The sequence below is a fragment of the Opisthocomus hoazin genome, chromosome 7 (genome assembly GCF_030867145.1).
Source record: "Opisthocomus hoazin isolate bOpiHoa1 chromosome 7, bOpiHoa1.hap1, whole genome shotgun sequence".
NCBI classification, from domain to species: Eukaryota; Metazoa; Chordata; class Aves; order Opisthocomiformes; family Opisthocomidae; genus Opisthocomus; species Opisthocomus hoazin.
In genome coordinates this window covers 33,869,424-33,893,303 of record NC_134420.1, presented here as the reverse complement: position 1 = coordinate 33,893,303, position 23,880 = coordinate 33,869,424, and the positions used below count along the sequence as shown (strand labels likewise).

The 23,880-nt window shown below is 42.7% G+C and overlaps 1 protein-coding gene across 8 annotated transcripts in view; it reads left to right on the top strand.

The window, feature by feature from the left end:
* RGS6 (regulator of G protein signaling 6) overlaps window positions 1-23,880 on the top strand; it is a 303,061-nt gene that overhangs the window by 197,009 nt on the left and 82,172 nt on the right. The gene's annotated exons all lie outside the window — the stretch shown is intronic.

Below are 23,880 nucleotides of genomic sequence, written 5' to 3'. Positions count from 1 at the left end.
TAAACCTTCAGTCACAAGGCTATTCAAGGTTGTCGTTGCTGAAACTAATGAATTGGGCAGTGGCGTATTCATCAAAGTTTATTTCTTTTGTCAAGTGGAAAAAACAAAATTGGAAGACTAGAGCTTTTGAAACATTTTATAGTTGTGCATCGTAGCATCAGTAATTCATCATTTATATCTTTGCTACATGGATATCGTATTATGGATTTTTTTTAAGTAGGAAGAGTTGATCTTAGAGCTCCAAAGAGTGTCACGTCCTTGATACAGTAGGTTGCTTTCTTGAAGAGCTGTAAAGATATAGTTGGAGATGAAACATGCCTAGAATTTCAAAAGACACAACAACTTGAAACTAGAAAAAAACCCAACACCCCACCAACTAAAAAGACAACAAAAAAAACTTTCAAAACTAGTTTGTCATTATACCTCTGTTTCCTGATTTTAGAAACTTGCTTTGCCACAAGTTTGCTGTCCCTGGGGCACCGCCTTGTGCCCCATAGGAGCTGACAGGAGTCAGCTCAGGCACTGCAGCTGTGTGTGCAGCAGTAAATAACACAGGTCTGAAGGCTGACAAGTCTCATTGCGCCTCCTTGAACTGTTGTAAGTGCAGCGCATGTTTCCGGGAGGAGAGGGCTGACCGTGGGTGAGCAGAGGAGGGATGGAGACCTTTGCCCATTGAGCTGACCCTGATGCATGTGGCAAGAAGCTATAGTTGTCCCTTGCTTCAGTCTGCTTATGTACAGCTTCCCTGCCTTGAATGCTCTTTACAACTGTAGATCTTCTAGGAGAGTATAAAATTTAAAAAATGCCTGGCATAAAAACCATGCTGTAACCTTCAAAAAAGTTACTGCCACCCTTAAAATAGTAGGAATATGCCCCAAAACTGTTCCTTGTTCCTGGTCTGACTTTGTTGAGATCACCTCCTGGTATTGAACCTGGTATTATGGTTGACAACAAAGACATCTGTTCTCCCCAAGAAGATACTTAGTCACTGCAGTGAAATAGCCACTTTGTGAATTTTTTAATAAATTATGTTCCTGAAAGCAGGTCTGACTACACAGCACTTTTTCCAGGCCTTTAATTCCTCTTGTGCTTCTCCTCTGGACCCTTTCCCAAGTTTTTAACAACTGTTTTGAACAGTGAGCACCAGAACTGTCTGAAGTTTTCCATTAACCACTGTGCTAGTGCCAAGCATGGGGGTAATGTAACCCCCCTGATCCTGCCCCACAACCACCTACCCACTCAGAGGTGGAGCACCACCCAGACCACTCATGGTACCTGTTTGCCTACTGGGTGCCAATTCCCAATGGGAAGATGCCCATTGAGAAGGGGTCTGGTAAGCACTCTGTTACCTTTGTTCTTATCCATGATACATAAGAAAATTAATTAGTTTCTGCTTTTTACGTAGTATGTTAGTGTATCTCAGCACCATGTCTGTCAAGGACTTAACTGCTCATTTGTTCCCTGTTCAGCTTTTTGCTCCTGTTGTCAGCAAGGGTCCTTGAGCATGAAGTTCAGAAACATACATAGTCTACAAACATTATTTCATGTCTTGGCTCCAACAAGAGAGCACAGTGGCACATTACAGTCTTCCTGTGCAGACTGTTCTTCCCCATGAACTTGTATAGGCTGTCCCATGAGGACCATCTCATTCAGATAGCTGAAGATCTCTGTGGTTTCCCCTGATTTTTGTACAAGACAGCTGAGCAGACATCCATGAGCGTATTCCTCTGTATTTGGATACTTTTATTTAAAAACACAAAAGAAGGTATTTCTCTGCCTTGCTGGAGAATAGCATAAGGAAAAATTAAAATAAACATAGCTAGAGCTTTCATCTTGCAGAGTGATGTATTTCAAGAAAATAGTATTTTGACTGATTATAGTTAGTTTTCATAGAGCCATTCTTAATTAATGTGTTATATTCCCTTATATTGTTAATCCTTGTGGTGGCTTGGAACTTGGCTGCAGATGCTTGTTCTGTGTGTGAACATAAACTCAAGACAGAGTAGTGTTCAGGTTTTGCAGATTCCTCCACATTCCCCAGTTTTCTTTTCCCGGTGCTTTCTGGGGATGCAGGGGCCCATTAGGCTGAGGTGCTCAAGGTAATGTAATCAGTGCAATAAAGCTCAAGAACGTACCTCTTGCAGCCTCTCTACTGTATTCAGTCAGCCTGTTTCTTGAGCCCTGTGCAAGTTAGATTTGAGCATAGCTTCTAATTAGGTATCTGGGTCACGTTTGACACACTCTCGGTTCAGCATTGACGTTTCTGTGCTCCTACTTAGCTCTAAATTTGCCAGCTGTTTTCCTTAAATAATTCTACCTTCTATCAAAGGATTGTGCGTCTTGCGTAATTACAGCCATGGTAGCGTGAGGGCAGTCGTAGGGACACAGAGGTAGAAATAGCTCAGTGTTTTCCACCAGCCTTGGCGTTCTTTAATTGAATCATTAAAATTTGGATTCCCACTTCTGCTGTGACGAGCTTCTCTAGCTCTGCTGAGCTCTCATTTGTGATGTCTAGACTCTGTCTATTTAGGTACAGCTCTGTAAAGAGCTGTCCTCTGTGCCACCGAGTCCTCTAGTCCTTGCGTGTCAACTGTTCAATCCAGAAATGTCAAGATTAAATTCCTTTTCATTACCTCTATTCAGCAGTCAAAGGATTTGTTACCAGTTTGGATAGACTCAGGGATGGGTTGCATGAATTTTCTTCAATATAGCCTCAGACCAAGAAGCATTTTCTTACACAGAGATTTACATTATGAGAGTCAAAATAGTGCCAATGCTATAAAAGCAGATTGTGTGAGCACTGGAGAAGTCATGCTGGGGTGCAGAGTACCAGCCTAAAAAAAAAACAACCTTTGCGTATGCAGTGTCAGGCTGGAGGTTTGTCAGTCTGCGACTGCTGTCGTTAAAGTGGGGTTCAGCCTATCAGGGCCTATGCTGTCAAAAGAGAAGATCTTTAAAATGTCTTCTGGTTTTGTCACCACCCACTTGTCTTTCCTGGGATTCCTGGGCTGGTCTGTTTATGGAAAAGTGGTTGTCCAGATTAGGGACAGTTTGTTAGAGATTTGCATCTGTGTACTGCAATAGGCGCCTTACTAGCACCTTTCAAAAAATGCTTCTCTTTTAAAATCAAGAAATCCTGCTCCTCCTCCTAGTTCACCCTTTAGTCCCTGTCTGCTCTGTTTGCACTTGTGTGTGGTGCGTGACAGGTTCTGCGCAGCCTCATCCACTGTGGTTTCTGTAAAGCCCACAGTGGTTTCATTCCACACTTGGTGCCATTAACCCCCACCACTGTCTGATGTCCTCTTTCTTGTCCTGGCTTCACACTTTCTTCTCTGCCACTACTTGTGCTTGGAGCAGCCTCTCACAACCTGCGCACCAAGTACATTGGTGATTATCAAAGTGCTGCTTTCAGAAAGCCTTTGTGTGTTTCTAGTCTTTCATTTTCCAGGAATGGAAACCTGTGTTAATCACCCTAACTCACCAGTGAAGAAGTTAAGACAGGTCAGACAGAAGCAGCTGAGCTCCTTGCCTGTGGTTTCATATGGGCTTTCTGTCTGTCTGCTAAACTTTGCAGCTTGACAGCACCCTGCTGAGGTTTTATTATATCCATTCACGCAAGTAGTGAAGATAAGAGTGACTTGCCTGGTATTAGGCAAGAAGGCTGTAGTGCAGGTGGACGTGGAGACCTAGGTACAAGAACGCCCCTTTCCTTGCTATGGCTGTGAGAAGAGTGGAGACATGGCAAGCAGAATGCTGGGCAGAGGCAGATTAAAATAGTCCACGTTTCTCAAGGATCAGAGCACGCATGTGTGGCAGAACAGCACACAGGAACAGGAGCTTGGGGGGTATGTGAGGAGAGGTCGAATAACTATCCTGTCTTGGTTGTTACGGTTGCCTGCAGTTACATATTTTCACTTCAGGCTACCCCTGGGTGACAGTGATGGTTAATATGGACCTGGAGGTTTGCCCTGTAGAACAGGAGGGGTGTCCTTCACAGGTGATACTGAGAGAGGTGGACTAATATGCTGTTGCAGGGAGGTATAAAACCCGCAGCTGGTTTGCGTCATGTCTGCATGGGTCTGTTGAGCCACCTTGCTGGCTTTACTAAATTAAAAGAAGGTAGCATCTGCTCTTCAGCTGAGTCACTTGGCAGTGTCTGATCAGCCTGACTGAGTCTCTGAGCTTGTTTCTGCCTCTTTTTGCTAAGGGAGAGAGTCTCTCACAGCTCATCCTGTTTTGTTGCATTGCACAGCAAATTTTATTTCTTGAGAGGTATTACTGGATTCAAATATTCTACCTCTAGTGAAAACCTGCATAGACTTGCATATTGACATGAATGGCAGCTGCATTTTTTGTCACATAAACTATATTTTTTATTATTGGGCTTTACAGGTTAAGCTTTTGGTGTTGAAGATAGTAATTTCATGGTACGTTATGGGGGCACAGGAGAATATACAACCTACTCTCTGCAGATAATCAAAGCTGCCAGGTAGGGCTGTAGTAGTGATGATAATGTGCAATACCATATTTTGAGTGAGAACTTGCTGAAGGGGCTTTGGAGCCTAGAGAGGCTGCACTGTATCTGTTTAGGGAATTTGCTGCAAGTCTGTTGTGAGGTGGGTTTCTGCAGGACAGTCACAACAGACTTGGTGGGATCTCTGCTGGTACTGGGATACTGGTTTTCTAAAAGGGTAGCTTCCGGTGAAACCAGGCTGCTGTGGACATCGGTGCGTGCAGCTGGCCTTAGAACCGTTATGGTGAAGAGGATACCTTTGCAAGCTCCCTGCAGGCTCTGGAAGCAGCAGGAGATAAGTCATGTGCTTTTCAGTTGTGTCCCTTCCCTCCTACTTCTGCCTTTTCCTCATAACCTGCAGCTGCTGAAGGGACTGGTGTCACCTAATGAGTCGTGAGCATACAGAAGATTTCTCTGAGGTGAGACTCTTAACTAACATGGAGCAAGTTAGCAGGTATGAACTGCAGAAGGTAGGCTCTAAGGGATGTAGCACGAATGCCCACTCTGAGTCTAACCAGCGCCCACCAATATTCTGTCTGGCTGTGGATCCTATAGGTGGGTATCTAGGGTAGTAATAAGAAAAAAAGCAGTGTATAGCGATGCTGTGGTGGTATATTCCTCATTCTCCAGCTGTCTGCTAAGAGGGACTCGGTGGGGGATGCAGTCAGATGTTTTGCCTTTGTGTTTGGATTTGATTGTGTTTTCATTTTTCAGAAATGTGGAATAAATGCTTTTACCTCACAGTAAAGATAAAAAAAGCCTACAAGGAAATAGTTTGGATTATAATAATAATTTTATCAGCTTTGTACATTGGCATATGTAAAATCCTGTGAACGTACACGTAAGGTACTTTTTACCTTGTGTGTGTGACAGACACAAAAGTGTACTCACATAGAGCTGGATTTTAGTGTTTGACTGAAAGAGCATTCAGGTTAGGTTAACGAGTAGGTATTTAAAGCAGTCCTTTGCTTCTAACCTGACTAATATAATAAGTAATAGCTGGACTAGATGATTGTTGTAGGTCCCTTCCAACTGAAATATTCTACTCCAGTCAAGTAACCATCTCAGTTACTTAAATGAAGGTGAAGAACTATTCATGAACTAAAATCTTTACATGTTGTGGATGTTTGTTTTAAAATTTGTAAATGTGAAAGTGTAATTAGAGAAAAAAACATGCCCAGGTTTTCCCAGAGATTTTAACACCAACTGCTGAATTGTCAAGCAAAAAGAAATAACCTGGTGAATCATGGAATTTAGTCATGTGATGATACACCAGCTCAAGAAAGAACTGAATGTTTGAAACCAAGGGCAGGCTCCTCCAATATCTAAGTGGCTAGGTGAAACACTTGAAGTGCCTGGGAAAAAGTAAGTCTGATGTTAAAAAACCGCTCTAACTGTTGTGCCAATACATCTTTGTTGAAAGCTGATAGGATGTAGGCTCCTGAGGGCCTTTCAGTTTTGAAAATGGAACAAGGAAGTTTAAGTCACTTTGGCATTTTTTGAAACTTGTTTCCAACATCATCTCTTAAAAATACAGAAGGGTGGTCTGTAGGACACCTTGTTATTTTGTTGGTATTTTTTCTGGCGTTGACATCCTTTAGAGTCAAAAGAAGTAAAAAATCCATCTAGGGGAAATTCTCAAAAGCATCAATGGTTATTAGGGTGCTGTGGCCCAGTAATAATCCGAGGGAAATGTCCATGTCTTTGTGTATGCAGGGAGGCAAAGGGATGCAAACAGCTAGAGAGAAGAAAAGGAGAAGCAGCCAAGGAGGTGCATTGTTTTGCTCTCAGAATTACTACTTTAGAATACCAAATTACAGACAGCATGCAAATACCCAATGATTTAGTTTCATAAAAGGGAGTATTCTAAACCAGCCTAATCCATATAATTATTCCAAAATACGTTTAAGACAGAAATGTGCATTTACTAACCAGATGATAAAATTGAAGAGATCTTAATGAAAAAAAAAAATCTAGTTGAGTCTAAACCAACTGGGGACCTACTTATGTCCGTTGCTGATCGCCACTGATTATCATTCCCACTAAAAGAATAAAAGCCCCTATTTGTTGTTGCTATAGATCAACTTTTCTTACATTATTTTAATACTAACAAAGCAATGAAGCCAAATCAACATCGTAGCTGTTTTCATTAGCACATGCTTTGGCAGGGTGTGTTTAGGGTTCCTCTTCGGGGAGGAATTCATTAGTGGTCAAACTGGTCTGTATTTCTGCATAGTTATATTCTTCCCTAATACCAGAACTTAACCCAACCAGCTGTTGCCCGGTTGGGACAGCTTGATGTGGTGGCAGGTCCGAGCGTTCACTGGGCAAGCTAGGCAGCTCTAGTTGCTACGGAGTGGGTCGGCAGGATCATGCTAAAAGATTGGAGGCAGCCAGCTTCCTGACGCTATTTTACAAGCCTCAGAACTGTAAGCGTTGGACAAGTGATGAGCAGGTGGAGGTGCCCATGGCCTCTGGCAGCGCAGGCACTCTTTCTCCTGTAGTCAGGGATTTGGATGATCCAGAAGCGCCTGTGCAAGGGAGTCCCCCAGGGTGGGAACCTCACTTGAACGCCTTATGAGTGCCATGTAGCCCAAAAGGCGTAAGCTGGCCATCCCTGCAAGTAGTGTTTCAGATGGGTATTACCAACAACTGTCTAGCTCCTGAGCACCTGCAGATGTTTGAAAACTGCTTTTTTTTGTTGCCCGTGGTAACCCTACTGTATGCTTTTTTGCTTTGCTGTCACTGCTTTGCTTCCTGGGCTTGATTGCATATCCTGGATCAGCCAGTTTTCTGCAAACTTGTATCTGAAATGGTGGTGTAATAAATACATCCTTACCATTTTGTGTTTACATTTCAAACAAGGCATAAATTTGTTCTCCCTTGGCTTACCTGTCTAGACTGGGGGCCACAGTTCTGTTTCCCATGGGCTAAAGAAAGAGCAGGAGAACAGTTTAACCATGTTAAATTAACTATCTTTTATTGTTTAAATTGTTTGTGCTTTGTTTATGGTCTACTCATGAGGCCACAAGTCTGTTGGTCTTTTCTGTATTTTTCTGAAGGCTTCTGTGATACTGATTCTGACTGACATATCTCAGTGCTTGTTACTTTCTGGGAACCGATATCCTCAGAGAAGCCTCAGAAGACCAGCTATTCCTGTTAAACCAGGTATTTGTGAAGTCCAGGTCTAAATCTAAGGAGAGTTTAAGTCACAATATCAAAAGCATCTCTGGCAGAAATGCAGTCATCGGGCTAGATCAGTGTTCTGGGGTTTTGTAGGTGTAATTTGAAGAAAGGTTTTTATTTGTAATGGGACACAGAGGGGAAACTGGTGATGCTGATTGTGGCTTGCAACGTTAGATACTGAGTTGTGCTTTAGCCCTGGCTGACAACAAAGGACCATGCGGTTGCTCTGTCACCTCTCACCCCTGCGAAGGTGGGGAGGAGAATGGGAAGAAAAAGGCAAAACTCATGGGTCAGGATGAGGACAGTTTAACAGAACAGCAAAGGAAGCAAACGGTAACAACAACGATACTGCTACAAAGAATATACAAAACAAGGGAATACACAGAGCAGCTCTCTCACCACGTGATGCCCAGCCATGATTAACCTCCTCCAGCCAGCTTCCCCACTCAGAACCAAGCATGACAGGCTATGTCCCCTCTTGGCTTCTTGTGAAAATTAACCTTATCCCAGCCGGACTCAGGACACACTGGAAAGGTATGTTGAAGGAAGATGAAATATCATTGGTTTGAGAGATGTTCTGTAAGAAGTGGGTTAATAATTTGTCATGCTATACTGCACTTCATTGTAGGTCATTATGGATTCTCCATATCTGCGACGTGCCTCTGCGTTTTCAAATTTAAACGCACAGAAAACCCTCATGACTTTCAGAAGCAAGTATCAACTCTTGCTTTAGTCTCTCCTCTCACCAGACCAGCTCCCTGGCAGCAAATTGCTGGTTTAGCCATAATCTGTCAGCCTTTGCTTAAAGATTGCAGTCGCAGTCATGCAGTGAAGCTGTGTGAGATCATTGTGTGAAGCTAAAGCCTTGAAGCTGTGCAATGTTTTAAGAATGGGGGTCAAATAAAGGACGTGGTCCTTGGCTGAATGAACTTAGTATCTTTGGCCCTTACAAAAGGGACCTGCCCAGTACCAGACAGTACGGACAAATGCTGAGTAATGTCTTCTACTGATAAAGTTACTTGATTGGGATCTTGGTTTCAAATTTGCCCGGCCTGGTTGTAGACTGATCATGTTTGCACAAGACAGTCTGTGAGTAAGCTGGTGAGAGAATGTTAATATCGCCCTTTCAATTTGTTCTCTCAGGTTGGAAACAATATTCTGAGTTACCTGCCTTGAGACCTGCTGTGGTTAGCTCTGGGCATAATGCTAGCAAAATTTGCAAAGCACTGCCAGGTTTCAGTCCGCGAAAGTAAAACCAGAAATGAGCATTTACAGAGGAGGGACTCTGCACAGGAGAGAAGGACTGAGGAACTCCATTGGCAGGAATTAGTGTTAATGTTCAACATACTATGAATGAAGTTGTATGGTGTTTTATGTTTTCAAAGAGCTAGGTAAACATTAATTCATTAATCTTTACAACCCTGCTGAGACATACCTGAATATTATTATTATTACACTTTTTTCAGCCATAAAATTGACCTCCAGGAACATTATATGGTCTTTCCAAAGCTGCACAGCAACATACCAGAACTGAAGCTTGGACATCCCTGAAGCCAAGCTCCAGTGTACTAGATGAAGAAGTCCGGATACAATGAGGAGCAGAAAAGGACTTCATCATCTTTTATATTTCTGACTCGCATTCAGGTATATGCGGAGGACTCTTGTAGACTTCAATGGGAAGTATGTTCACATACTTCAGAGTAGCATTTGGGCCATTTAGGTTTTGCAAGAGTAATTTATTTTTGCATACCTATCATTGTTTTCAACAGCTATGTTCTTATTCCTTGGGACTATTTTTCAGGTTTATCCTTTTGCTCCTTGTATGTTTCCTCCACTCGCTTCTACTTTTTTTCGCTTCTAACTGGAAGGGAGGAACGAACCTGAGGTGGAGGAGGAAAGTGTGCAGGTCTGCACATGTGCACTTGCCTCTATCCATGCAGCATAAGCTACTGCTAATTGGAGTGTGAACAGGCTGAAAAGTTCGTTTCAGAATAAATCACTATGTTGGACAGAATCAGCTGAGCTTGTGAGGTACCACAGCTGTAGATAGTGACCAGCATGCTCTCAGCTGGCTTCAGCAGAGTTGTGACAGTGCTGTTAGCAGTGTGGCTGGTACAAAACTACAAACACTGGCCGCAGCAAGGGAGGAGAAGGTGCAGCGAGAACTGGTGGGATGGTGTGATTGCAATTGGCTGAAGAAAATTTGTTTGCAGTTTTTGACAAAGCAACATGAGATATTGCCACAAGGTTATTCTGCATACACCACTGAGGGGAGGAGGAAGAAAGAAAGAATAAAAGTAGTTGGCCTTTGTAGAATATTTTATCTCAAAACTGCTTTTCTGAAAATTTCTCTCAGAATTGCTTGTGTGCGTGTGTGCTGATCTATGGCTTGCAATTTAACTCCTTATGGAAAAACTCTTACATCACAAAAAATTGCAGTCATTGTTGGCACTCTCCTTGATGATGCCAAGTGGCCAGGAGGAGAAGGAAGTAACCCTCCCAATCTCTGCGAGGTCCCTGCAGGGAGTTTTGGCATAGGAGTAGCCTGGGAGAAGATTTACAGGGTTCCTGCCTGTACTTTGATTTTAGCTGAAGCATGGATATTCTGTCTTCCTCTCCCTTTTTCTCAGTAAATATTGATAATAAAATGTGCAGCTGATGGGGAAAAGAGTAAGAGAAGAATGATCAATGCCAACTGACTTTTACAAGTAGTACAAGAGCCTGACTTGTTTCTTGATTATACATCATTTTGGAATCTCTTGTGGTCAAGAGATACCTAGCCTGGCAGTCCTGAGAGGAGAGATTCAGGAAGGGCTTCACAGTAGGTCACAGAACACAGTTCTTTTCCATTATAACTCTTGTGTTGGAACTTGCTGTCTGTATGTCTTCATAGAAAATACAAGGCCACTTGGAAGGCCTTTGCTATGTCAGGGTTGATTTGATTTGTGATATTTTTGTATGGCCTTTGGAAGAGTATTTTGTATTGAGATCTGTGTAGTGTTGATATCATTAATACATGTATGCAGTATTGTGCACTTAATCAGGTGTCACGATTAACTGTCACTGAATTGCCTTGCTTTTGTACAGCAGGATTTCTGGTCCCACTTCTTTCAAACATCACCTTCATACTTGTTGTTGCAGTGGGGACCATACAGTGAGCAATCCAGCAAATTATTCTCTGACCTGTGCTCCTGAGGAGGGATTGTTTGGGTATACAGAGACAAAGCCATGGATTCCTGTATTTTTAGTGCCTGCCTTGCTACGTAAAAAAGCATTTTGTTAGACAGAAGTGACTTTTGTCTCATTTTTTTCCCCTCGGTTTAACATGATCTCTTTTGGAACTGACTTTTTTGACTTCTTTCTGTTGCACTGTTCTTTAGATGAATTTGCTGTAGTACCTTCATAACATTTTTTTCCTAAAACTTTTGTTCCTGTCAGTACATTCGGTATCTTTTGCTGCGTATATTTTCCCTAAGTGATTCATTTTAATTCATAAGGTCATAAATTTAACCCATTTGGTTTTGGGTGGGTTGTTTTCCTCTGGGAGGACAGAAGTTGTTCAGATTTACATATGATCATCTGTTTTTTCCTCTTGAGTCCAGGCTTTTTTACCTGATTGCATTTCTGAGATCCGCAGAAATAAAGATTTTCCTTTGCCTCCCCAGTAAAACAGAAGTTAATACATTTACGAAAGGCAAGGTCTATAGCAAGGTGAAAAGCTCAGCATTGCCCATATTCCCTTACGTCCCTAACTTCATTGTGGGGGTAGGCTGGCGAGCAGGCTGTGCTGGGATGGGCAACAGATACCGCTTCGTAGCTTTCCTGGGCCGATGGCGCGGTGGTGGTGGTGCCATGTCCGCTCTGTTGCCATCTTTTTCGGGCGCTGTTGATGCGAGATGCTGGTGGCCCATTGAGAAGACCCAGGAGCATCACCGATCTGAGTGCGCCCCTCGCAAGTGTGTGGTCCTGCGGTGAAAGTGAAAAATAAAAGGAAGACAACCAAGGCCTTTCCTCTCTCCGCCTTTGCACGCCTGTTCATGGGCACAACCTGATGTTGTGACCCGTTGTATTTTACCGTGATGTTGTAATTCTGCGTGATGATTTCTTGGGGCCTTTTCCTCTCACTGGGAGGGCCGTCGCGTGCTGCCCGCCATTCCGTGGGCAACACCACCACCTCCCGGCCACCAGAAAGTGATCTTAAAGAACCTGACAAATGCTTGTAATTCTAGGAAAGGTTTATTTTCATTGTAACAAGCACTGCTTTGCTGTAAAACCCGGGTGGTTGGTCCCTGGTGTGTGGTCCGTGCCAAAGACTTTCTGAAATGGGTTTCCGCCAGACACGCTCGCATCTGCAAACCAGCCTTTGCCTTCCGCCAGTGCTTGTTGGAACGTGGCTGTTGCTCTGATGTCCCTGTCAGCCAGCCTGCTGCTGTCCTGACATTGAGAGGCAGGACCAGCTCTCCCTGTGTTTGCACAGCGCTGGCTGGCGGGACCCTGAGGATATTACAGTACAAATGTGAAACAGTTGTCGTTACTGGAAAGCAAATGCAAATGTCTTGTGAACACAAGTGAAATGCATTTACTTTTATTTTCTTTTAATATTTACAGGATGGTTTGTTGTTAAAGTGTTTACATAGTTCTAGTTTCTCCAGTCACTTGTGTAACTCTGTTCTCTGATGGTATTTTGAGACTTCTCTCCCTAAACTTCTGAAGAATTAAAATACTTCCCAAGACCTTTACAGAACACAATGTTGCTTGCTGGAAAAATAGCTTCTGCTTTACGTACAAAGGATTTTGAATTTTCCCTATTGAGAAACTAGAAGCACCAGAATGTGTTTTGCTACATGATTAAGGCTGTTTTATGCACGTTTGCCCAGGCAAACTGTGGCCGCTGAGAAACATGGTGGGATCCGAGGCCGTTCCTGCCATGCTCGCCAGGACACGGCTGAGTTCAGGGTGGATGAAGTGGCTGCCGCGCCCAGTGGCACTGTTTCTGGAAAGCTGTACCAGACTGGGTTTCGTCAGGAGTCAGCAGTGACAGTCAACAGCTTACCCTTAACGCTCGTGAGGCTTCCAGAAGGAAGTGAGGGAAGCTACTGGGCCTCAGACCGAGGTGTTGGATGGAAACAGGAGAGCAGCAGCGCTGTCCGGTTTGTCCTGCTGCGGTTGGGTCTTGCACCACGGAGCTCTCTGAGGGGCTACTTTGAACCAGGCTGATCTTCACTGCACGATGAAGGCTTGATGAAGGCTGTGCTGTGTGCTCCTGCTCGGGTAACAGCCAAACACGCCGCCGTGTCTGCTGTGAGCCCATCCTGCGTTCAAGGCCTGCTGCTATCTGAAATTGTCGCTGCTTTGGAGCAGCCCATCAGCTTTTCCAAGTCCAAGCCTATACTTACATAGAAATTATTTAAATAAGGTGTTGGTCTTCACATTCTTGAAGGGGGGGAGAAAAGGAAAAGGAAGAAAGGAAAATATTTTGCTAGATTCCTTCTGTCATAGTATGGAAACAAAAATGTCTTTTAAAATTCATATAGATTGATATTTTGCATTTCTAAGCTATGCGGTGTTTTGACAGTAGATTCAGTTATTTCAACTGAATGGTACTTGTTTAATGCAGCTCTCAGCTTTTAAAAATGCTGCTTACTTTCAGAAGTTATTTGGTAAAATGAACTTGGAGGATTTACCAGACAGGAAATCCAATTCTAGTCTGTAGGTATTTAAGAGAAGTTGATTGTTCTTTTTACTGCTTCTATTATTTTGCACAGCCCTGTGAAATCCATCAAATGTAAGAAAGAGCAAATAGTTTGCCTATTTTTAACTTGCTGTTTAATTATGAATACTAACAGTTTTGTGCTTATTGATTGTTTCAGTGGTATCATTAAATTGTTCTGCACATTTACAATTCCTACTGATGTATATCTCTGCCCAAATTTGAAATGCAGGAACAAGCTGTTGCCAGCAAAATTAGTTGCTCCTTGCCAGTATAAGCACCTTTAACACATGGTTTAAGGAGCCCTGTTTAAAATACCAGTCTCTAGTATTAGTGCCGATACTGTTTCTTTGTTTAACAGGGCAATAAGTAAATTGTCAGCAATTGCTGTATGATTGTAATTCATCCAGTGTTACCCTTAGATAAAATAAATTATATGTGCAACCTTAATCCCACTGGAGAATTGTCACTGATTGACTACTGCACCAGTACAGAGCCCCAGTGAGGCCATCTGCACTCCAGTGCACCCTGTCTTATACGTGATTGAAAGTTCTAGCAGGGAAAGGGGGAAAAAAGCTGTACAATACTGATTATTTCATTTTCAGGACAATGAACTCCTGGAGGGAAAAGAGCTACAGATACCAGGTTACTTCATTTTCCAGGTAATGTGACTGTTACTGCATCACCGCAAACACCTTTCCTGACGAATGAGAGGGGAAAGAGTAGCTACGTGTCAGGATGAAGTTGATTTCTTGAAGAATTTGGTGATGCTAATTAACCTTACCTGTAACAGGGACAAGAGACAATAGTGTTGCCCCGGTTAACATGGAAGTGTGTGATAATTGTGAAGGAGAGACCTGTTGCAGCCAGAGCTCTTCAGGAGGTTTGGAAATTGAGTGCTTCTGCAAACAGAATTACTGTGGAAATTCATAGGAACTCAGCGTAGGTGAGGACTACAGGGTCAGATCTCCTACTAAATATATATTGTGCCAGAATCATTAGAATGCTGCAGCTTTCAGAGCACTTTACTGTCTTGTGCTGGTCTGTGACCTTTACACCTTTGCAGGGAAACTGTTGTAACGCTGGTGAGGGCGAGGAGGACCTTGATGTGACAGCCTTTGAAACTGGCTTTGTGAATGAGGACACAGTGTGAAGCGACCCGACTGTCATGTGCTGAAATACACAAGTCGCCTTCTATGTTTTATTGATCTTCTTCCCTGGAGAAGAAAATTTGCTGTTAAAAATACTAATATATGATTGAAATGAGAGAAAGCTTGCCTTTGATTTGAAGACTGTGCTGGTGAATTGCACAGTAGTAAACATGTTTCAGCCCTAACAAGATCTGACATGGGAATCTTCAAAAGCCATGATTCCAGCAGTGCTCGAAGTTGCTTCCCTTGCTGTTTTGTTGCTGAATCATTCTGACAGCGTGAGTAACGGCGTCTAAACACTACTATATGGCAGAGAGCCAAACTGCTAAGCTATACGAGGCACTTCGGTAGCCTGAGTAATGCAAAGGCAGAGCAGCTTGAAAAGCAGCGGTAAATTTATGATCAATTGTAGATGTAAACATACATCTTGAGACACTTGCAGTTCTTAGCAATTTGTAAAAGGAGGTAACTTCTGATGCTGCTACTAAATGCTGTAATTGTTGTTGCTGGGAGACTGGGACTGCAAGGTGTGGTTTTCCTGCCTCCTGTATGCATTTACAATGGCTCTCAAGGCAATGTGCTTGTCTTCTGTGGGTGTTACGGAAGGAGTGGTTGCTGGTTTGAATGACACGAAGTGTGGAATTGTTAAATTTTTTTTGTTTGCAGTTTCCTTATGTATTTTTAGTAACAGCAGTTTATTCAGAGTTGCATTTGAGGAGAGAAGATGATTTGGGCACAGGTCATGCAGATGTCTCTAATTTAAAGCAGGCCAAATTCTAGCAAAGTGATGCAACGGCAGGGGGGATTGCACTGGGGTTATGATATATTCTGCCTTCTGGAGGGTGCGTGCGTGTATTTGGGTCTGCCAGTATGTTTATTGATGCCAGGCCTGTCTGTAGATAGCACAGACCTGGTAGCAGCTCAGGTTTTCCAAGGCAGGTCAGGAATGTTTAGCACAAATAAATCAGTGTGGCTGCTCCTGCGGTAAGACCACTGCATGGCATCTCTTAGTGCGAGCAAATGCCGGTGTGTAAGCCGTCAAAGGTGCTGAGCATCGGGTGCGAGGGCCAGGCCGACGCCAGCGTGAGGTGGCTTTGTCAAAGCAGAGTGAGAACATGGCTGAAGCTGGCGTACCACTAAGTGCTTCATATCGGTGCAGGTCAACCGGAAGAAGACCTTTTGCTGATATCACTTTTTTTCCAGTTGAGGACCTGGTTTAAGCTGTGCTGGCAGACCTCTTTCACTGGGATTAACTGTGCATCCATTAAGAGGTTTGCTAACTCAGCCTTACTAATACCACTGTAGAGCAATTGTTTTAAATCCACTGCACTCAGCTAGTGGCATCCTCCTGCTCCTCAGCGCTGGCTGCCTGCTTTTCAGTGTTGTCGACAGGAGGGTATTGCAAGCCAGAAGCCTGTCTTGGGGTATGTCTTGTGCTACTTGCTTTCACACCTTTAAAAGCTACCTGAACTATTTTTAGATGGGCAGCATTGTAGTGGAGGAAGTCTGGCCTTGATATCTCTGAGATCTAATGGTCTAATTTATCTTTGTTACCTGAGTAAATTAGTCTGCGCTGGCATGTCTGATCATTTATTGATTCCTGCCTAGTGAAACTCTCCCTCTACAGGTCTGCGTTGTAGAGGGTACATGCACTTTGGTAGCCTGGCCACTTTGATCAGAAGGAAAAAGTCCCTCCAAATAGCAATTCAGAAGAAGGAGCTATTACCAGGACAAAAGTACACACGGAGTTTGAATTTTGCAAATCCAGATCTGTCTTTCATTTTTCATATATGTCTATATTCAAAATGCAGGCAGGAGAGACTGCGTGTGCATGTGTTACGTGTAAAGTACGTATTGGAGACAAAGATCAAATTTACGCTGCAGTGCTGATGGTTAAATTGTGAATTTGCAGCCCATTAGTTCGTACGCTATTCCAAAGTGTGTTAGCACCTGGTTGCTAGAAACTCACGTTGAATTCCTAGTTAGAGAGCACGAGCAGCTCTGTGGCTCCAGTGTGTTGCCCTCCGCCTGGTTTCATTCGCTGAGCTGATTCCTTCAGCTGCTCATCTTCTTTCCTCACCATGACTACTGGAGCTCGTGGCATTTTCTCTCTCCTTGGAAGTTTATCTTCTGTCACTCTCTCAACATCCCAAGCGTCTGTCAACACCTGGCAGAGCAGCCGTGGGTCTGGGTCATTACTCCCTTTTGTGAAAGCATTTATTAATAGATTTGCTGTTAGTTTTTGCTTCAGGGCCTGGTGTCACAGACAAGAACGAGCAAGAGTCAAACATCAGAGTTGTTAATAGGCTTTCAGTAAATCTGTGATCAGATTCCCATATTGTTTTGTTTACACATGTATGGATACTCATGTGACAGAGGCACAGTGTGCTTCCTAAGTTCAAAAGCAATGTACAAAACCCAAAAATTAGTATTTATATGGGACTCATCTCTGAAATACCAACATTTGGTATAAATGAGTAAGCATACTGAACAGCTTTCTGTAGATATCACTGGGTAAAGGAGACAGGGGGATGAGGAAACAGTTGGAAAGTCATATCAGCCTGAACACTGTGATAAATAACCCACGCTGTTGTGAGAAAAAGGCAGAGGATCAGAGGTTCTGAACCCATTAAATTTACAAATATTCTGTCCTTGTTGTTGTTTTATCATACTGGAATGCTCACATGCAACTTAGCTCCATCTGCTGTTTTCCACCTTCCCACCAAGCATCATTCCTACTTCACACAAAGTACTGTATTTTCAATTTTTTTATTACAAGAAAAGTAAATTTTAAATTCAAGCACTCAAAAGTTATGATGAACAAGAATAGTCAAACTTTGGCTGCTTTGATCTGAAAGGGATAACACTCCTGCTGCTAATGATTGTTAATAATTCACAAGCAAGATTTAAAGTGAATGTAGTGTAAAGGAGAATTGTTATTGCTAGAAGCTCTAAGTTATTGTAGCTTTGCTGATGCTCATTGCTGACACTGAGTGGTGCCATTACCACATTTTCTGAGTCAACTGCTGAGATTTTTTTTTTAGTTGGCATTGGTATTTATTTATGTGCTTATTGTAGGCAAATTCTATAATGTGCTTCCCCAACGTTTGTAACAGAATACTGGGGAGAGATCTAGATTTTTCTTTCTCCGCCCCCCCCCCCTCCCAATCAGCACTTTGCATTAAATCCCTACTGTGAGCAGGAGTCTATACTTCCAATCTAGCTGAAATTACTGCAGGAGTCAGTGGGAGGCTCTGTGTAAGAAAAATAGTAGCAGGGAGTGCTGGAGGCCTTGAGAAATTTTGTATGAAATAATTTTGCCCTTTATCATGGGTGATGTTCATTTGTTTATTTTCATAAGCCCAGTGGTAAAGGTGTGGATAATCAATTAACCTTTTTGTCCTAGATTTACCAAGGACCTAGTGCTGTTTGGTGTGGACCAAAACACATTATTTGCATTTAATAATGTGGTTGCCATGATTGGCAGGGTAGAAAGCAGCTTGAGTGGCTGCTCATGCACCTATGCATGTATTCTTATGAGTAATCTTGACTGCTTGTGATTTTTTTTTTCTTTCAGTCTTTTCTGATATAAATATTTTAAGATTGGTCTGAATTCAGGAGCAAATTGTTTGGAAAATTTGGTGCTAAAATGGGTTCATCTGTTTTCAAGAATGAAGTGACAGGAAAGAGAACACATTTTCACCCTTTCATCAAAATACTGTCTGAACCTGGAGTTTGGAGGTGACTCACAACAGTGGCTAGGCAAGTAGCTTGTTTGCCCATAGAGTGTGTCATGGAGTGTGTAGGTGAGGTCTAGGAAGAAGCCAGACATTTCACATTTTTCAGATTCCTTCTGTAAAATAAAAAACAGTACTACTATGCAAAAATATTTAATAATTTTTAAGAAAACATTAAAATATGTTCAGAGAATATTAGGGTTATGCTAACTCTGGAAAAGGTAGGAAATAACCGTGTCTCATACATGTCTACAAGAACCGATGTATATAACAAATCATTTCATGATACGATCAGACCTCATTTTTTTGTTGGTTTTAAGACCTCATTTTCATTAGTGTTAGTAGTTTTCAGTAAGATGTGAGGCTGTGTAACTGTCTGAGACCCAAAGCACCCCACCTCGTTGAATGTAGTTGCTGGATGGCATCCAGTGGTTGGGGCTCAGAAACTCCCATGAGAAAGGACAGACTTGAGTCCTTGGTCACTGATGCCCCACCTGGGTAACACAGGGTGTCCTGTGTCAAATCATTGTGGAGCTCCACTTGGCAGTGCTTTCCAGCTCTGCCACCTCAGGACACTCAGCAAAAAATGCAGTTGTCTTATCAGACCTAGAAAGAAACGCAAAGATGCACATATTTTCTTAAGTTTCAGAAATACTCTTGAATTTTTAATTTTTTTACATATACGTGTGTGTGTATATACATATGTGTGCCTCGTCAGGGACATGCCTCGTCCACTGGATGACAGACAGACTCTGGTGGTCCTGTCTCCTTTGGCCAGAACCAGAAGTGCAGTCTCCACTCCAGGCAGCAGATCTTGAGAAACTGCTGGAGGAGAGCGTGGCATTCTGTCTGCTTTTGCCATTTCATCCAGTGCGTAGAAGATGGGCAACTCTGATTATAGGTGGCTCTACATTTTCCAAGCAAGTCCTGGATTTTCTGGATTTTCTGGAAGAGGTAGAACAACTTGAGTAGAAAAGATGTCAAATACAGTGGTGGTGACTCACCTCATTAACTGTATCTTGCCGAAGGCCTCACACCTTGTGAACTTTGTTTAATTTATCTTTTCATGGTTGGCCACTCATTTGTCATGTTGACAGGCAATGGCCTTCTGAGAATGCTAGCTACTATTATGGGATCACTGAGGCCGAACAGAAAATGGGGAAAATAGCAAGAAATATAAAACTGCTAGTCTGTCTCTAAATCAGGTAGCTGGATAAATGGTGGTTGTGAATCTGTTTGAGCATAAAAATACAACTATTCTGTTGGTATTAAGCAACTTGATCTACTTCAGCTTCAAAGAAGAGCCTAAGGTAAAAGATATATTTCATTATAGGTGAGGAGGAAATAGATGTTCACGGGCTGTTAACTATCCTTGAACTGAGAATACTGACTCAGAGGAAATCTAGATGTATGGAGAAGAGCACAGAGAAGGTGGGAGTCATTCTTCTACCTGGATCCAGCAACATTTTCCATTATAAAAACATGCCCAACTATTTGTTTTCAGAAGCTCTCAAATACCCTGTTACTCTTCAGTGGAAACATATCAGGGTCAAGGGTTTCCCTCGGGTGTCCTCTGAAAGAGCTTGTGAAATGCGGAATCTGAAAATCAGCTAGAAAAGATCTTCTTGGGAAGGTGAGTTACGTGAGGACCGTCTGTCAGGCTTAACCTACAGGAGAGGTTAAGATAAAGTTTTCTGGAAAAGTTACAGATAAAGGAATCTGTATCTTGGTCTGACAGAGTTGAGCCTTGTAAAAGATTCACTCAAGTCTTCACCGTGTCTTATAAGGGTAAATCTGAATTTTCTCATTTGAGGGGCTTAAGTAGCGTTTCTAGGTGGACCAAAGTAGGTTGCAGTGGTAAACAGCCGCAAGCAGAGGCAAGGCCAATGTGTGAGGGTAACCCTAAAAATTGAAGGTGGTGTGGGAGGTGGCAGTGAAGAGTTTTCATTATGATTGAATATTAATTAGTGACATGGCTATTAATGATGACAGTAATTAACAGAGGAAGGAAAGACTTGTCATTGTCCCGAGGGTGAGTAATCAGTCTTGGCAGGTGATAAATAATGGTTCAGCAAACTCAGCACAAAGATAATCTGTCTGCCTCAGGACAACTGGAGAACAGCTATAAAATCTTCCAGGCTCTTGGCAACATTCAGGAATGACTTCATGTTTTTAACAGAGACAAATTAAAATCCTTGATCTCAAGTGCTGCTTATATTCCAGAGTGGCTGATCACAGGAGTTCTGGTTGAGTCGGTGCCTTCAGTTTACTTGCCCCTTTAAATCTTTCTTTTCTTAATCTCAGTAACATGGGGAAGAAAGACTGGTGAACCAGCAATCAGTGTTACTTGAATTTTTCATTGTAGTTTGATGAAAATTGAATAGATTCCTCAAAAGAGGTGTAGAGCTGGGTACATGAGTGTTCTGTGTAAAAATGGAGCAGGACTTAATCCTGCATTAAATATTCCTGTATCTCTGGAAAGGGAGCATGCAGAATGCACTTTACCTCACTTGAGCAAAGCAATGGACTATTCTAGATGATTTTTGGCTATCAGCTGTCACGTCACTCGGCAGTAAGATCCTGTAAGCCTGTAATCAGAGACCAAAATCATGAGAAATAGTGGACTTTTTAGTTTGAGGAATGAACAGAAAAACCAAGAAAGATTCTGGTTTCGCTTGAACCAAGACAGTGTTTTGTGAGATTTTGTTTTGTTTCTAACAATACAGAATCACTTCAGTTTGAGTCTTCTTGCAGTGTTTTCTAGCCCCAAATGTTTTGTTCTATCTTTAGGATATTTTTGTTTTGTGACAGACAAAAGAGAACATCCATGTTTATAAAATATATTTTTATTAACAAACCTGTCAAAACAGCAGTTACAGGCTCTGAACATTTTCCCCATATGTTATTGGGCTAGCACTGTTTACTAGGTATGTTCTCAGCTAGGAGGTAGTTTTGGACTCCTCAGACATCTTTTTCTGAATAAATTTACTATTCACAAAAAAAATGGTGTGACTTTAGGATGCACCTGGCAGGCTGGTTTCTGTAGAGACAGGAAAGTGCTGGCTCCATCACCAGAGGCATTGATTAGATGTTCTGCAAGGTACTGTCTGCAGCTTTGGTGACCCCAGTGGGAAGAGATAGAACTTAAATTTGAAAAGTTGTTGAATGGTAAAGGGAGAGACCATCTTAAGACATTAAAAGTGTTTGGTTGGTTTAGTGAAATGGAAGTAGAGAGGCAATGTGTCAGGCCTCTGTAGAAACGCTCAGGAGAAACTATCAAGGAAGAAGAATATTTCTTACCATTAAATGATAATACAGATGTGATATCAAATGGATATAAGTTGCATATTAATAAACTTAGGCTGTGAAGTTACAAGAAGAGTTGCCTCTATCCAAAAAAAAGGTTCTGGAATAACTTTACAAATAGGATAGTGGTAACTGAAATTGCTCCTAGGTGGAGTTGGGAGGTATGGAAAGTGATTGTAGAGCTAGCATACAAGCTTGTGAGATTGGTCCTTTAGTGTCTGGTTCATTGATACTTTCAAGGAGATTAAGACAGTGCCCAGCTGCTGCTTTTGGTCATATCTGTTTGCCCAATATTGAAGCGAAAGCAAATGCTTGCCTGATCTTCAGGAGCTCCAATGGTTGCCTGCGTGGGATGAGTAAGTTGCTTCACACACCTTGGGTTGGGTAGGAGGGAGGTCAGGTCCAGATTTCTGCTTGCTGCTGAAGCCTGACTCTGAAGAGGGTTTACTGATGCTCCCTGTGGAGTCATGGGTCAGACTGCAGTGCCTGTTGGTGTCTCTCTGGCACACCATACTTGTGACTCCTGGCCTTCATTGTATTTAAAGTTTGCTGAGGATGTGGAGGTGCTCTGGGCCTGTGGAAAGCAAAATGTTCTTCAGACCTTCTCTGGAAAAGGCATTGTGTGGGTTATGCTGTTTCTTGAAATACCCAGCATGTCTGAACTCAGAAGTGCTCCGTGCAAAGAAGATCCTCTGGGGTTTGTTTAGTAAGCCTGAACCATAGGGTTGATCAGTTCTGTTTTGTATGCTATCTTCAACTGATACATCACAAAGCATAGCACTAAGAATTATCGGGGCTATTAGCCTACTGGATGTCAATGCAAATATTTCTCAACAAATTTGCTGTACACTGAGAAGGGTTTGGTGTTATGTCTGCATCCAGACGTGGCATCGTTAGGTTGTGCTGCAAGCTGCCGTAACTGGGCATGGACTTGCTAAATTGCCTCCAAGTCCTTTTGCTGGTTGCCTTTGGCTTTGGGCAAGTCATGTTAGCTGACTTTTACACACCATTATATTTCATTTTAAGCTTAACTTTCTGAGTATGAGGTTTAACTAAACTTTGCTGCCCTGTCATGTTCTATTTTGATAAAAGTCCTTAGCTTCTACTGAACAGCAACGTTTTCCACTTCTGTGATTTCCATACAAGCAGCAGAGAGGTTGTATGCATGTATCAATCCTTGAGATCTTTATGCTGCTGTGTATGAGATAGTAACAGCCTTTGTACTACTTGACAGGTCCTGAAAACCTAAAAAACTACCTGATGGGCCTTAAAAGCTCACTTCTCTGCTCCTGGCCACCATACTGCTGGTGCCATCGCTAGCAGGTGACAGCTCAACAGTGTCCTTAGTTACAGGTACAGTGAATCACAGAATAGTTTGGGTTGGAAGAGACCTTTAGAGGTCGTCTAATCCAACACCCCTGCAGTGAGCAGGGACATCTTCAACTAGATCAGGCTGCTCAGAGCCCAGTCCAACCTGACCTTGACTGTTTCTAGGGATGGGGCATCTACCACCTCTCTGGGCAACCTGTTCCACCACCCTAGTTGTAAAAACTTTCTTCCTTATATCTGATCTGAATCTACCCTCCCTTAGTTTAAAACCATTACCTCTTGTCCTGTCACAGCAGGTGCTGCTAAAAAGTTTGTCCCCATCTTTCTTATAGGCCCCCTTTAAGTACTGAAAGGCTACAAGCAGGTCTTCACGGAGCCTTCTCTTCTCCAGGCTGAACAGCCCCACTCTCTCAGCCTGTCCTCATAGGAGAGGTGCTCCAGCCCTCTGATTTTTTTGGTGGCCCTCTTCTGGACCCACTCCAACAGGTCCATGTCTTTCCTGTGCTGAGTGCTCCAGAGCTGGTCACAGGACTCCAGTTGGGGTCTCACTAGAGCAGAGGGACAGAATCCCCTCCCTCGACCTGCTGGCCACGCTGCTTTTGATGCAGCCCAGGATATGGTTGGCAAATCCCACTTTCTTCTCTGAAATGTTGCTGGTCTTTGACATAAGTATGACTTTCGTGGGGTTTTTTTGACTGATAACTCAGTTCTGCACTTCTAGATTAATGCCTCTGACATTACAAGGGCAAAGTACCAGTAAGTGCTCCTTCACCTCCTTACTCGCTGCTGCTTGCAGAAGCATTGCTCCCTGTAATGCAGCGAGAGACGCAACTGGGAGAGAACAAGTTACATGGAACCATTAGAGTACTATTTGACTTAAATTATATCACGTCTCCTATCACACAGAATGCCTCTTAGGACTTAGTACTTGTCAATAACTCTATCATT